The sequence below is a fragment of the Pleurodeles waltl genome, chromosome 5 (assembly GCF_031143425.1).
Source record: "Pleurodeles waltl isolate 20211129_DDA chromosome 5, aPleWal1.hap1.20221129, whole genome shotgun sequence".
Taxonomy (NCBI): domain Eukaryota; kingdom Metazoa; phylum Chordata; class Amphibia; order Caudata; family Salamandridae; genus Pleurodeles; species Pleurodeles waltl.
In genome coordinates, this window is record NC_090444.1 from 375552371 (window position 1) to 375568851 (window position 16481).

The following is a 16481-nucleotide window of genomic DNA, read 5'->3' on the forward strand; positions in this document are numbered from 1 at the left end:
AACACTAGTATTTTTCCTAAAGAATCCCTTCATAACATGGTTCCTATAAATGAAGTAAACTCTGCTGTCAAACATTACAATAAATCGATACTAGAAATTGCTGATAAGACTGATTCCCTCAAACTGGGAAAGCATGAGCAAAGAGCTCCAACCTATTTTCTCAGTTGAACATACCTTCAAAAGAAATCATGGAACACTTTTACAAAGATGGAGTATGAAAAAGGATCCTCGGGCCAAATTTTTGAATCACTGGTCACAAAATGATGATTGCAATTTGCAATGACATCAGAACCAAGAAGTACCCCCATGGAACTGGGAGGCGTCTACCCAGCACAGACAGCAGAGGCACACCCAGCTGAGAGGAGCAACTGCAGCCATGGCAGCTCAGACCAGGGAGACACCCACTGCAGGGAGGATGAGGAAACTGAAGTTTTCTAATAAGGAGCTGGAGGTCCTGACTGAGGAGTGCTGCCTGCACCATGAGGCCCTGTTTGGCAAGGCAGTGATGGGTGTCCCTGACACACAGAAAAAAAATATCTGGCTGGACATTCAGAACAAGATAAATGCATTTGGAGTCAGCCATCGCACCATCGATGAGGTCCGCAAAAGGTGGTATGACCTCAGGTCCAGGACCAAAGAAAGGGTTGCAGAGCGGATGAGGGAGGTGCACCAAACTGGTGGAGGACCATCACCACAGTACCACCTCCTACAGCCATTGAGAGCATGGTGGAGACCACTCTGGAGCCGGAGGCTGTCGTTGGCATTAGGGACCTGGACAGTTCTGCACCGGGAACATCCAAAAGTAAGTAGCAAATCTTACTTATTTACACCATTCAATGCACCATGCACACAACCACAGTATACAAAAGCATGCATCCTCCAAATGTGTTCCATGCCTATATTGCAACCTACAGAACAATGCATTATGGGCAATGTAGTACAGTAGTCCAACTTTTGAGGAATATTTATTTTGATACACCACACATATGAGAGGCACTGACAGTGTATCCCCTGTGTCCCTCAGGTCTCCCACAAGTACCCACAGATGACCCTACTGTGCAGGGAGATAAATCTGCCACCATCACCGCAGATGAGGCAGCAAGTGCATCAGCAGGGGAGTGCATGACCACACCACTTATCCACCATGCACGTGATACCACTGAGGAGACAGATGTGGACACTGATGAGTGTGAGTCAGCCACATAAGTCAGCTGGGTCTGGGCAGAGATGGCAATATCAAGCACAGTCAGCAGGTGAGGAGGATGTCACAGTGGGACAATTCCTAGGGCTGGAAGCATCCTTACTAAGCAGTCACTGCCTGCAAAATAAACATACGTGGTTAGTGCACAGGAACCTGTACAGACTGCAACAGACCCTCTCATAGGGTTTTCCTAATGTTGTCACACATTTCAGCACCATGAACAACAACTTGGCAAACCTCACCACCGCCATCAATGACCTGTGCAGGGAAATGGTGGTGGATAGGGCCCATGCAAGGCGCAGAGAGTGCAACACTGCTGCCCGTTTGGACCGGCTGAGTCAGTCGATTGGTACACTGTAACGCAACAGGTGGAACTTGGGCATTTTGCCCGCGATGTAGCAAGGGGACTAGGGCGCATCAGTCAGGCAAGTGGACCAACTACAGACCACCCAGGCAGCAAGGGGCATTGGCAATACCCCTCAGGAAAAGTGAGGACATCTCCAGCATTAGCAGTGTCTCTGCCTCAAATGCATTCATCCTGCGGAGTAGCAGTACCCGCCAAACATCAGGGGATCAACCAGGATCGGGCCATGGTGGCCGTACTCACAGGAGGGTGTGAATGTGCTAATCTGGGAATTGCCTGAGGCACATGTGGTAAATGTGTCAGACATTGTAACATTTTACGTTTTTATTGCTGTTTCGATGTCAACAGTTCATCATTACACTCCTGACATTAAAGAGAATTTTTGTTCTTGCACAACCTGGCTATGTGTGTCTTACATTTGTGAGTGCTGTAATGGTTGCCACGTACCTGCCAAAGTAGTGAGTTGCAATGTGGTCCCGTCTCTGTCTGCCCTCCCATGCGATGCTACCATCCCCAGGCTGTTGTTGTGGTGGCTCTTGCTCCTCATCCTCCGAATCTGTGACATCTAGGGTGAGACTGAGCCCACGTCTGGTTGCTGTGTTGTGTAGGATGGCACATGTTGCCACAATCTTGCATGCAGTATCTGGGGCATACTGGAGTGTACCTCCACTTTTGTGCGGACATCTAAAATGTGACTTAAACATGCCAAAGGTCCTTTCAATGACGGTTCTGGTGCATTGATATTCAATGTTGTAGCGCCTCTCATTCTGATTAGCAGGTGTTAGGTATGGGGTGAGTATCCATGGCCTCAGAGCATATGCACTGTCACCTGTGTAACAAAACAGCAGATATGAGCATGGCTTCACGTGGTTCTGCAGTGACATGTATTTAAGACATCGGTGTGTACTACACAGTACCTAATAAATATCCTTCACCCAACTCCCCACATTCTACGTGTTGGTGTATCCCACTGTGCCTGAATATGTATGCATCATGTGTACGCCCTGGAAATTTTGACACTGTCAGTTATGACATTATGGGCATCAATACCACCTGGATGTTGAGTAAGTGAGTACATTTCCTATTGCGGAACACATATTCCAGATTGTAGGTGGGCAAATGGGTATATGTGTCCCGTCTCCACACTCTATTATATGGGGAAAGTTGGGAATTCTGTAGAAGTCCAACTTGGTGTTGTGAATTTCCTCCCCACTCCTGGGACGTATATGTATATGGATGTGTGTGCGAGTAGGGCATCTAGGAACTGTCTAAAGAATCATGACAGGGCACTTTGGGACACCCCACTAGCAACAGCAATCACCCCCTGGTAGCTACCCAAGGCCAAGAGGTGCAGTGAGCAGAGCACTTGCACATGTGTGGGGATAGAGCAGCTGCGCAAAGTCTGGCATTCTAGTTGCGGTTTCAGCAGTTAAATAATCTCTAAGTTAACTGCGCTGCTCAGTCTGTATTTGTCATATATTTCCTCCTCAGTCTGTTGAAATATGGTCTGCCTGATTCTGTATATCCTCTCCTGTCTCCGCCTCCTCCTCCTCTGCTGGGCAGCCTGGACTCTCCTCCTCCACGCAATCACATAGAGTGCAGCCATTTTGAGTAACCCAGATGTCTTCTGGGTCTGCTTTTATACTTTGGTTCTGGTTACCACCTGTTTGGAATCAGTGCTAATCTGGGTGTGCAAAACTGGCTTTTTGTGACTATTCGCAATTTGCGACAACCTTGTACATGCAGTTTGCGACTCACAAATTGAGATTTCGTAATTGTGAGTCGCAATCTCATGTCGCAAATTTTGCGAGTCGGTAATTGGTCACATCACTATTTGGGACTCCGAAATGGCATTGGAACATACCATTTTGCTTTTTGTATGGTCGCAAATAGCACTGCGACCAATTTGCGACTCGCAAAACTTTCGTACATGTGGCCCTGAGGCCCATATTTATACTTTTTTTTGCACCGCATTTGCATCACTTCTTGACACAAAAGTGGCACAAACTTAAAAAATACATTTATATTTACTAAGTTTGAACTGCTTTTGTATAAAAAAAATATGAAAATGCAGTGCAAAAAAAGTATAAATATGGGCCCAAGTCCCCAGAGCAATATGGCCTAAGGGAAATAAAGCTGTCTAGGCCAATGAGAGTGCTCTATTTTTAAATGAGCACTCCTGCAAGAGTCTTGGAGAAAACATACAATTATTTTTTACCCTTAATTTATCAAAAACTTCTTAACAGATTTACACCAAATCACAAAAAGCGCTATATCCAGAGCATTGATCTCTCTTCCTGCTGAATCTGACGTAATTCCATTCAGCAGTTTTTGCTGTAGCATGCCTTAAAGAATTCGATAGAAAATGCATAGGGGGGTTTAGCATTTTGGAACACCCTTTTGTCTCGGGTCCCCGTTCGACGGATCATCCTGAAACTTGCCATGCACAAACTAGTGAAAAAGCAGCAACTTTTTGGAAAGGTTCATGGAGATTCTCCAAACAGTGCCAAAGTTTTTAGCAGCAGAAAAAACGCTGTTTCCAATGGAAAAAAAGACCTACCTATAACTACCAAGTAGTGACTGCCATTAGGTGATAAGTAGTTTATGTTGTAGCTTATGTATGGTGTAAATTGACTTGCATAAACAGTAACTGTAGCAGACTAGGTGCACATAGTGGTCTATCAAGGGTTCATTGCCTACAGTGGAACGATGGTAGTGTTGGTTAAATTGTATTTATGGATCCTGGGACGTGCTTAAATGTGACACTGCTTCACAAGAGCTGGTAAAGGGGACTCAGCAAGAGTTGGGCTTGTTTTCTGAAGTGAGGCAAATATCTGCCATGCCTTTATAAAGCCACAGGAAAACATAATTTAACACTCTTTCTTTTCTCCAGGTTTACATCCACAGATTTCATGCTGTCACAAAAACCTCCACCTGCTATATTCCTTAATCATGCATGAAAATGACTGACTTACTATTTCCTTACATTATTTATTTTGAATGTACCTCTGCTTCCCTCTATATGCCTCTCCTGTATATAAACTACTTTATATCTCATGTTTGTCTATCTTCAATTTTTTTTAATCATTTGCTTCTCACATACGCCCTCTCATGATCACACCAACTCCCTTATGTGCAACAATGAAATAAATGCATGGAATGATTTCCTTTAGCATGCAAGACTAACTCCAATAACCAATTCACTGGCCACTAACTTTGGGTTCCAGGATAGCATTCTACTTGCAGTAAAGTGCTTCAACAGCTCGTCAGGTGAAGTAAGAGCTGTGTAAATTCAATTTCAATACTTTGTCATGAGGCCCATTCTTGGACTCACTGTAGTTATTCTTCATTTCTTAGCACTCTAGTAATTACCATGTTTCTGCTCTGCACTGTCTTACCTTGCACATTTTTCATTGTTTTGAAACACACTGTAATGTCACTTGTTGTGCAGCCACTTTCCTGGGATATTTCTGTACATTCTCTGACTGCTCAGCAGACACAACACGTGCCAGGTATTGTTTTCTGTCCGTCCAGTAATTGTTCTCAGGCTCCTTTAGACATAACACCGTACTTTTCACTGCATCAAGCTAATGTTATAAATTAAGCTGCGTAGTGTTTAGTTTTAGAGAGGAGGATTCTACTAGAGCTGACCCGTCTGTGGACAGATGGTCTCCAGAGCATACAGCCTGTGTAAGCTGAGTTTACACTTCATGAGGACTACTTGAATACACAAACAAGGGTATGGGGTAGTTGCTCCCAGAGATCACTAATAATAACAGTAATAGTATTCCTCTGCATACCTGTTAGAAATGGGGTCTCTGGTTGGCTGTCGGTTTGCACCCTGTCCAAGTAGAGTCTCTCAATCTAGTCAGGATAAGGAAGATACCCAGCTCAGATAACCCCTGCTCACGTCACCTGGTAGCTTGACATGAGCAGTCAGGCTTATCTCAGAAACAATATATAAACCATTTGCACATAACACACAGTAATACAGTGAAAACACTACAAAAGAACACCAAGCCAGGTTTAGAAAAATAGGCAATATTTATCTGTGTAAAACAAGAACAAAATGAAAAAAATCCAACATACAGTAACAAAGATATGAATTTTGCACAAATTACTTACAAACACAGGTCCTTGAATTCGATAGCTCTATCTTGGGCTATCATGGCGTAGTTGTAGGAAAGTACCATCTTGCCTGGCATGTTACCCCCATTTTTCACTGTATATATGTTGTTTTAGTTGTATGTGTCTCTGGGACCCTGGTAACCCAGGGCCCCAGTGCTCATAAGTGTGCCTGAATGTGTTACCTGTGTAGTGACTAACTGTCTCACTGAGGCTCTGCTAATCAGAACCTCAGTGGTTATGCTCTCTCATTTCTTTCCAAATTGTCACTAACAGGCTAGTGACCATTTTTACCAATTTACATTGGCTTACTGGAACACCCTTATAATTCCCTAGTATATGGTACTGAGGTACCCAGGGTATTGGGGTTCCAGGAGATCCCTATGGGCTGCAGCATTTCTTTTGCCACCCATAGGGAGCTCTGACAATTCTTACACAGGCCTGCCACTGCAGCCTGAGTGAAATAACGTCCACGTTATTTCACAGCCATTTTACACTGCACTTAAGTAACTTATAAGTCACCTATATGTCTAACCTTTACCTGGTAAAGGTTAGGTGCAAAGTTACTTAGTGTGTGGGCACCCTGGCACTAGCCAAGGTGCCCCCACATTGTTCAGAGCCAATTCACTGAACTTTGTGAGTGCGGGGACACCATTACACGCGTGCACTACATATAGGTCACTACCTATATGTAGCTTCACAATGGTAACTCCGAATATGGCCATGTAACATGTCTATGATCATGGAATTGCCCCCTCTATGCCATCCTGGCATGGTTGGCACAATCCCATGATCCCAGTGGTCTGTAGCACAGACCCTGGTACTGCCAAACTGCCCTTCCTGGGGTTTCACTGCAGCTGCTGCTGCTGCCAACCCCTCAGACAGGCATCTGCCCTCCTGGGGTCCAGCCAGGCCTGGCCCAGGATGGCAGAACAAAGAACTTCCTCTGAGAGAGGGTGTGACACCCTCTCCCTTTGGAAAATGGTGTGAAGGCAGGGGAGGAGTAGCCTCCCCCAGCCTCTGGAAATGCTTTGTTGGGCACAGAGGTGCCCAATTCTGCATAAGCCAGTCTACACCGGTTCAGGGACCCCTTAGCCCCTGCTCTGGCGCGAAACTGGACAAAGGAAAGGGGAGTGACCACTCCCCTGACCTGCACCTCCCCTGGGAGGTGTCCAGAGCTCCTCCAGTGTGCTCCAGACCTCTGCCATCTTGGAAACAGAGGTGCTGCTGGCACACTGGACTGCTCTGAGTGGCCAGTGCCACCAGGTGACGTCAGAGACTCCTGCTGATAGGCTCCTTCAGGTGTTAGTAGCCTATCCTCTCTCCTAGGTAGCCAAACCCTCTTTTCTGGCTATTTAGGGTCTCTGTCTCTGGGGAAACTTCAGATAACGAATGCATGAGCTCAGCCGAGTTCCTCTGCATCTCCCTCTTCACCTTCTGATAAGGAATCGACTGCTGACCGCGCTGGAAGCCTGCAAACCTGCAACATAGTAGCAAAGACGACTACTGCAACTCTGTAACGCTGATCCTGCCGCCTTCTCGACTGTTTTCCTGCTTGTGCATGCTGTGGGGGTAGCCTGCCTCCTCTCTGCACCAGAAGCTCCGAAGAAATCTCCCGTGGGTCGACGGAATCTTCCCCCTGCAACCGCAGGCACCAAAAAGCTGCATTACCGGTCCCTTGGGTCTCCTCTCAGCACGACGAGCGAGGTCCCTCGAATCCAGCGACTCTGTCCAAGTGACCCCCACAGTCCAGTGACTCTTCAGTCCAAGTTTGGTGGAGGTAAGTCCTTGCCTCACCTCGCTGGGCTGCATTGCCTGGAACCGCGACTTTGCAGCTACTCCGGCCCCTGTGCACTTCCGGCAGAAATCCTTTGTGCACAGCCAAGCCTGGGTCCACGGCACTCTAACCTGCATTGCACGACTTTCTAAGTTGGTCTCCGGCGACGTGGGACTCCTTTGTGCAACTTCGGCGAGCACCATTTCACGCATCCTTGTAGTGCCTGTTTCTGGCACTTCTCTGGGTGCTACCTGCTTCAGTGAGAGCTCTTTGTCTTGCACGACGTCCCCTCTCTCTTCAGGTCCAATTTGCGACCTCCTGGTCCCTCCTGGGCTCCAGCAGCGTCCAAAAACGCCAAACGCACGATTTGCAACTAGCAAGGCTTGTTGGCGTCCTTTCGGCGGGAAAACACTTCTGCACGACTCTCCAAAGCGAGTGGGATCCGTCCACCAAAGGGGAAGTCTCTAGCCCTTTTCGTTCCTGCAGAAACCTCAGCTTCTTCTGTCCAGTAGAAGCTTCTTTGCACCCGCAGCTGGCATTTCCTGGGCATCTGCCCATCTCAGACTTGCTTGGGACTTTTGGACTTGGTCCCCTTGTTCCACAGGTACCCTAGATTGGAAATCCACAGTTGTTTCATTGCTGGTTTGTGTCTTTCCTGCATTATTCCTCTAACACGACTACTTTGTCCTTAGGGGAACTTTAGTGCACTTTGCACTCACTTTTCAGGGTCTTGGGGAGGGTTATTTCGCTAACTCTCACTATTTTCTAATAGTCCCAGCGACCCTCTACAAGGTCACATAGGTTTGGGGTCCATTCGTGGTTCGCATTCCACTTTTGGAGTATATGGTTTGTGTTGCCCCTATCCCTATGTTTCCCCATTGCATCCTATTGTAACAATACATTGTTTGCACTGTTTTCTAGGACTATACTGCATATTTTTGCTATTGTGTATATATATCTTGTGTATATTTCCTATCCTCTCACTGAGGGTACACTCTAAGATACTTTGGCATATTGTCATAAAAATAAAGTACCTTTATTTTTAGTATAACTGTGTATTGTGTTTTCTTATGATATTGTGCATATGACACTAGGTGGTACTGTAGTAGCTTCACACGTCTCCTAGTTCAGCCTAAGCTGCTCTGCTAAGCTACCATTATCTATCAGCCTAAGCTGCTAGACACCCTATACACTAATAAGGGATAACTGGGCCTGGTGCAAGGTGCAAGTACCCCTTGGTACTCACTACAAGCCAGTCCAGCCTCCTACATTGGTTGTGCAGTGGTGGGATAAGTGCTTGAGACTACTTACCACTCTTGTCATTGTACTTTTCATAAGAGAAAAATATACAAAACAAGGTCAGTGTATATACACATAGCCAAAAAGTTTTGCATTTCCTCTTTTCACTCTTTTCTAAGTGCTGAAAAGTACTTCTAAACTTTCAAAAAGTTCTTAAAAGTTTAAAAAGTTTTTTTCTGTCTTTCCAAAAAGTTCTGAAAACTTTTTTCTCTTTTTCTATCACTTTAACTCTCTCTAAAAAATGTCTGGCACAGGCCAAAGTGTTGATCTGTCCAAACTTGCATATGACAACCTTAGCTGGAAAAGAGCAAGGAGTCTCTGTATAGAGAGAGGTTTGAGTGTAGGGAAGAATCCTTCCTTGGAACTGTTACTTAACATGCTTAGAGAACAGGATAAGGCCATAGGTGCCTCATCTGTTGAAAAAGTACCTAATAGTTCTCAATCTGATTCAGGGACTCCCCCAGGAAAAGATTCAGGAAAGAAACTTCCTAGCCTGCCCATTACTAGACAATCTAGCATAGATGGTAATGATGATGAGCCACACCATATAAATAGTGTTGTCTCACATCATAGCAAAAGCATTTATTCTCACCATACTGGTAGTAATGTTTCTGTAAACCAAGCTGTTAGGGTGGCTTCTGTAAGGGACAGGTCTCCTTCTGTTCATTCCCATCATAGCTCTGTTTCTAGAAATGTCCCTCCCACCAACCCTGATGACAGAATGTTAGAGAGGGAACTCAATAAGTTGAGGGTGGAACAAACCAGACTGAAGCTTAAAAAGCAACAGCTGGATTTGGATAGACAGTCTTTTGAATTAGAGAAGGAAAGACAGAAGTTGGGTTTAGATACCCATGGTGGCAGCAGCAGTATTCCCCATAGTCATCCTGCAAAAGAGCATGATTCCAGGTATCTGCACAAGATAGTTCCCCCTTATAAGGAGGGGGATGACATTAACAAGTGGTTTGCTGCACTTGAGAGGGCCTGTGTTGTACAGGATGTCCCTCAAAGGCAGTGGGCTGCTATCCTATGGCTATCATTTAGTGGAAAAGGTAGGGATAGGCTCCTTACTGTGAAAGAAAATGATGCTAATAATTTCCAAGTTCTTAAGAATGCACTTCTGGATGGTTATGGCTTAACCACTGAACAGTACAGGATAAAGTTCAGAGAGACCAAAAAGGAGTCTTCACAAGACTGGGTTGATTTCATTGACCATTCAGTGAAGGCCTTGGAGGGGTGGTTGCATGGCAGTAAAGTTACTGATTATGACAGCCTGTATAACTTGATCCTGAGAGAGCATATTCTTAATAATTGTGTGTCTGATTTGTTGCACCAGTACTTGGTGGACTCTGATCTGACCTCTCCCCAAGAATTGGGAAAGAAGGCAGACAAATGGGTCAGAACAAGAGTGAACAGAAAAGTTCATACAGGGGGTGACAAAGATGGCAACAAAAAGAAGGATGGTAAGTCTTCTGACAAGGGTGGGGACAAATCTAAAAATGAGTCTTCATCAGGCCCACAAAAACACTCTGGTGGGGGTGGTGGGTCCAAATCCTCCTTTAATCAGAACAAGGAAAAGAAACCATGGTGCTATTTATGTAAAATAAAAGGCCATTGGACAACAGATCCCAGTTGTCCAAAGAAAGGCACCACTGCTCCTACCACTACAACCCCTACTGCTACACCTAGTGTCCCTGCTAATAGCAGTGGTGGTGGGAGCAAAACTACTAATAGCCAATCCAAGGGAGTAGCTGGGCTCACTATTGGTAACTTAGTTGGGGTTGGTCTGATTAGGGAGACCACAGAGGCTACTTTAGTCTCTGAAGGGGCTATTGATTTAGCCACTTTGGTTGCTTGCCCCCATAACTTGGAGAAGTACAAGCAACTAACCCTAATAAATGGTGTTGAGGTCCAGGCCTACAGGGACACAGGTGCCAGTGTCACAATGGTGATTGAGAAACTGGTGCACCCTGAACAACACATACTTGGACACCAGTACCAAGTAACCGATGCTCACAACATAACACAAAGCCACCCCATGGCTGTTGTAAATCTCAACTAGGGGGGGGTAACTGGTCCAAAGAAAGTTGTGGTAGCTTCAGATTTACCTGTAGACTGTCTATTAGGGAATGATTTGGAGACATCAGCTTGGTCAGATGTGGAGTTGGAGGCCCATGCAGCAATGCTGGGCATCCCAGGGCATATTTTTGCTTTGACAAGGGCTCAGGCCAAAAAGCAAAAAGGACAGGGAAGCTTGGATCCTGGAACAATGGACCAAGTGCTCCCTAAAGCTAGAGGTAGTAGAAGCAAACCACTTCCTACTATCCCTCCCTCTACAGTGGATTCTACTTCTGAGGAAGAAGAATTCCCTCCCTGTGCAGAACCTACACCAGAGGAGCTGGAAGCAGACACTGCTGAGCTTTTGGGTGAAGGGGGGCCTGCCAGAGAGGAGCTGAGTGTGGCACAGCAAACCTGTCCCACATTAGAGGGTCTCAGACAGCAAGCTGTCAAACAGGCTAATGGGGATGTCAGTGACTCTCACAGAGTTTACTGGGAGGACAACCTCTTGTACACTGAGCATAGGGATCCTAAACCTGGAGCTGCCAGGAGACTAGTGATTCCTCAGGAGTACAGAAAGTTCCTCCTAACACTGGCACATGACATTCCCCTAGCTGGGCACCTGGGTCAAATGAAAACTTGGGACAGATTGGTTCCATTGTTTCATTGGCCTAGGATGTCTGAGGACACAAAGGAATTTTGTAAGTCCTGTGAAACCTGTCAAGCCAGTGGCAAGACAGGTGGCACCCCAAAGGCACCCCTTATCCCACTGCCTGTGGTTGGGGTTCCCTTTGAGAGGGTAGGGGTTGACATAGTTGGCCCCCTTGACCCTCCTACTGCTTCAGGCAATAGGTTTATCTTGGTGGTAGTAGACCATGCCACAAGATATCCTGAAGCAATTCCTTTAAGGACCACTACAGCTCCTGCAGTGGCAAAGGCCCTCCTGGGAATATTTTCCAGGGTGGGCTTCCCAAAGGAAGTAGTATCAGACAGAGGAAGCAATTTCATGTCTGCATACTTAAAGGCCATGTGGAAGGAGTGTGGGGTAACGTACAAGTTCACAACACCCTATCATCCACAAACAAATGGACTGGTGGAGAGATTTAATAAAACTCTCAAAGGCATGATTATGGGTCTCCCTGAAAAGCTCCGCAGGAGATGGGATATCCTTCTACCATGCCTCCTTTTTGCCTACAGGGAGGTACCCCAGAAAGGAGTGGGCTTCAGCCCCTTTGAACTTCTTTTTGGACACCCTGTTAGGGGTCCACTCACACTTGTAAAGGAGGGTTGGGAACAACCTTTAAAAGCTCCTAAGCAGGATATTGTGGATTATGTACTTGGCCTCAGATCAAGGATGGCTGAGTACATGAAAAAGGCCAGTAAAAACCTTCAGGCCAGCCAAGAGCTCCAGAAGCAATGGCATGATCAGAAGGCTGTTTTGGTTCAGTACCAACCAGGGCAGAAAGTGTGGGTCTTGGAGCCTGTGGCCCCAAGAGCACTCCAAGATAAATGGAGTGGACCCCACACAATTGTTGAAAAGAAGGGTGAAGTCACCTACTTGGTTGACTTAGGCACTGCCAGGAGTCCCCTTAGGGTGCTCCATGTCAACCGCCTGAAACCCTACTATGACAGGGCTGATCTCACCCTGCTCATGGCAACTGATGAGGGACAGGAAGAAGACAGTGATCCTCTACCTGATCTCTTCTCTTCCACAGAACAAGATGCTCTTGTGGAAGGTGTAGTTTTGGCTGATTGTCTTACTGCTGAGCAGAAAGATAATTGCATAAATCTCCTAGATCAATTCTCTGAACTCTTCTATACTGTGCCAGGTACCACTTCTTGGTGTGAGCACACTATAGATACTGGAGACAGTTTACCTGTCAAAAGTAAGATCTATAGGCAGCCTGACCATGTCAGGGACTGCATAAAGCAAGAGGTCCAGAAAATGTTAGAACTAGGAGTGGTTGAGCACTCTGACAGTCCATGGGCTTCTCCTATGGTACTGGTACCAAAACCCCATTCCAAAGATGGAAAGAAGGAAATGCGGTTTTGTGTAGACTATAGAGGTCTCAACTTGGTAACCAAAACTGATGCTCACCCTATACCCAGGGCAGATGAGCTCATAGATACACTGGCATCTGCCAAGTATCTAAGCACTTTTGATTTGACTGCAGGGTATTGGCAGATCAAATTGTCAGAAGATGCTAAACCTAAGACTGCATTTTCTACCATTGGAGGACATTACCAGTTTACTGTAATGCCTTTTGGTTTGAAAAATGCACCTGCCACTTTTCAGAGGTTTGTGAACACAGTCCTGCAAGGGCTGGAAGCTTTCAGTGCAGCATATTTGGACGATATAGCTGTCTTTAGCTCCAGCTGGGATGATCACCTGGTCCACCTATGGAAAGTTTTGGAGGCTCTGTAAAAGGCAGGCCTCACTATCAAGGCTTCAAAGTGCCAGATAGGGCAGGGTAAGGTGGTTTATCTGGGACACCTTGTTGGTGGGGAACAGATTGCACCACTTCAGGGGAAAATCCAAACTATTATTGATTGGGTTCCCCCTACCACTCAGACTCAGGTGAGAGCCTTCCTAGTCCTCACTGGGTATTACAGGAGGTTCATTAAGAACTATGGCTCCATTGCAGCCCCTCTTAATGACCTCACATCCAAGAAAATGCCTAAAAAGGTATTATGGACAGCAAACTGTCAGAAAGCTTTTGAGGAGCTGAAGCAGGCCATGTGCTCTGCACCTGTCCTGAAAAGCCCTTGTTACTCTAAAAAATTCTATGTCCAAACTGATGCATCTGAATTAGGAGTAGGGGCAGTCCTATCACAACTTAATTCTGAGGGCCAGGATCAACCTGTTGCTTTTATTAGTAGGAGGTTGACCCCTAGAGAAAAGCGTTGGTCTGCCATTGAGAGGGAGGCCTTTGCTGTGGTCTGGGCTCTGAAGAAGTTGAGGCCATACCTGTTTGGCACTCACTTCATTGTTCAGACAGACCACAAACCTCTACTTTGGCTACAACAAATGAAAGGTGAAAATCCTAAATTGTTGAGGTGGTCCATATCCCTACAGGGAATGGACTATACAGTGGAACATAGACCTGGGAGTAGCCACTCCAATGCAGATGGACTCTCCAGATATTTCCACTTAGACAATGAAGACTCATCAGGTCATGGCTAGTCTTATTGTCCTTCGTTTGGGGGGGGTTGTGTAGGAAAGTACCATCTTGCCTGGCATGTTACCCCCATTTTTCACTGTATATATGTTGTTTTAGTTGTATGGGTCACTGGGACCCTGGTAACCCAGGGCCCCAGTGCTCATAAGTGTGCCTGAATGTGTTACCTGTGTAGTGACTAACTGTCTCACTGAGGCTCTGCTAATCAGAACCTCAGTGGTTATGCTCTCTCATTTCTTTCCAAATTGTCACTAACAGGCTAGTGACCATTTTTACCAATTTACATTGGCTTACTGGAACACCCTTATAATTCCCTAGTATATGGTACTGAGGTACCCAGGGTATTGGGGTTCCAGGAGATCCCTATGGGCTGCAGCATTTCTTTTGCCACCCATAGGGAGCTCTGACAATTCTTACACAGGCCTGCCACTGCAGCCTGAGTGAAATAACGTCCACGTTATTTCACAGCCATTTTACACTGCACTTAAGTAACTTATAAGTCACCTATATGTCTAACCTTTACCTGGTAAAGGTTAGGTGCAAAGTTACTTAGTGTGTGGGCACCCTGGCACTAGCCAAGGTGCCCCCACATTGTTCAGAGCCAATTCACTGAACTTTGTGAGTGCGGGGACACCATTACACGCGTGCACTACATATAGGTCACTACCTATATGTAGCTTCACAATGGTAACTCCGAATATGGCCATGTAACATGTCTATGATCATGGAATTGCCCCCTCTATGCCATCCTGGCATGGTTGGCACAATCCCATGATCCCAGTGGTCTGTAGCACAGACCCTGGTACTGCCAAACTGCCCTTCCTGGGGGTTCACTGCAGCTGCTGCTGCTGCCAACCCCTCAGACAGGCATCTGCCCTCCTGGGGTCCAGCCAGGCCTGGCCCAGGATGGCAGAACAAAGAACTTCCTCTGAGAGAGGGTGTGACACCCTCTCCCTTTGGAAAATGGTGTGAAGGCAGGGGAGGAGTAGCCTCCCCCAGCCTCTGGAAATGCTTTGTTGGGCACAGAGGTGCCCAATTCTGCATAAGCCAGTCTACACCGGTTCAGGGACCCCTTAGCCCCTGCTCTGGCACGAAACTGGACAAAGGAAAGGGGAGTGACCACTCCCCTGACCTGCACCTCCCCTGGGAGGTGTCCAGAGCTCCTCCAGTGTGCTCCAGACCTCTGCCATCTTGGAAACAGAGGTGCTGCTGGCACACTGGACTGCTCTGAGTGGCCAGTGCCACCAGGTGACGTCAGAGACTCCTGCTGATAGGCTCCTTCAGGTGTTAGTAGCCTATCCTCTCTCCTAGGTAGCCAAACCCTCTTTTCTGGCTATTTAGGGTCTCTGTCTCTGGGGAAACTTCAGATAACGAATGCATGAGCTCAGCCGAGTTCCTCTGCATCTCCCTCTTCACCTTCTGATAAGGAATCGACTGCTGACCGCGCTGGAAGCTTGCAAACCTGCAACATAGTAGCAAAGACGACTACTGCAACTCTGTAACGCTGATCCTGCCGCCTTCTCGACTGTTTTCCTGCTTGTGCATGCTGTGGGGGTAGCCTGCCTCCTCTCTGCACCAGAAGCTCCGAAGAAATCTCCCGTGGGTCGACGGAATCTTCCCCCTGCAACCGCAGGCACCAAAAAGCTGCATTACCGGTCCCTTGGGTCTCCTCTCAGCACGACGAGCGAGGTCCCTCGAATCCAACGACTCTGTCCAAGTGACCCCCACAGTCCAGTGACTCTTCAGTCCAAGTTTGGTGGAGGTAAGTCCTTGCCTCACCTCGCTGGGCTGCATTGCTGGGAACCGCGACTTTGCAGCTACTCCGGCCCCTGTGCACTTCTGGCGGAAATCCTTTGTGCACAGCCAAGCCTGGGTCCACGGCACTCTAACCTGCATTGCACGACTTTCTAAGTTGGTCTCCGGCGACGTGGGACTCCTTTGTGCAACTTCGGCGAGCACCGTTTCACGCATCCTCGTAGTGCCTGTTTCTGGCACTTCTCCGGGTGCTACCTGCTTCAGTGAGGGCTCTTTGTCTTGCTCGACGTCCCCTCTCTCTTCAGGTCCAATTTGCGACCTCCTGGTCCCTTCTGGGCCCCAGCAGCGTCCAAAAACATCAAACGCACGATTTGCAACTAGCAAGGCTTGTTTGCATCCTTTTGGCGGGAAAACACTTCTGCACGACTCTCCAAGGCGAGAGGGATCCGTCAACCAAAGGGGAAGTCTCTAGCCCTTTTCGTTCCTGCAGAAACCTCAGCTTCTTCTGTCCAGTAGAAGCTTCTTTGCACCCGCAGCTGGCATTTCCTGGGCATCTGCCCATCTCAGACTTGCTTGGGACTTTTGGACTTGGTCCCCTTGTTCCACAGGTACCCTAGATTGGAAATCCACAGTTGTTTCATTGCTGGTTTGTGTCTTTCCTGCATTATTCCTCTAACACGACTACTTTGTCCTTAGGGGAACTTTAGTGCACTTTGCACTCACTTT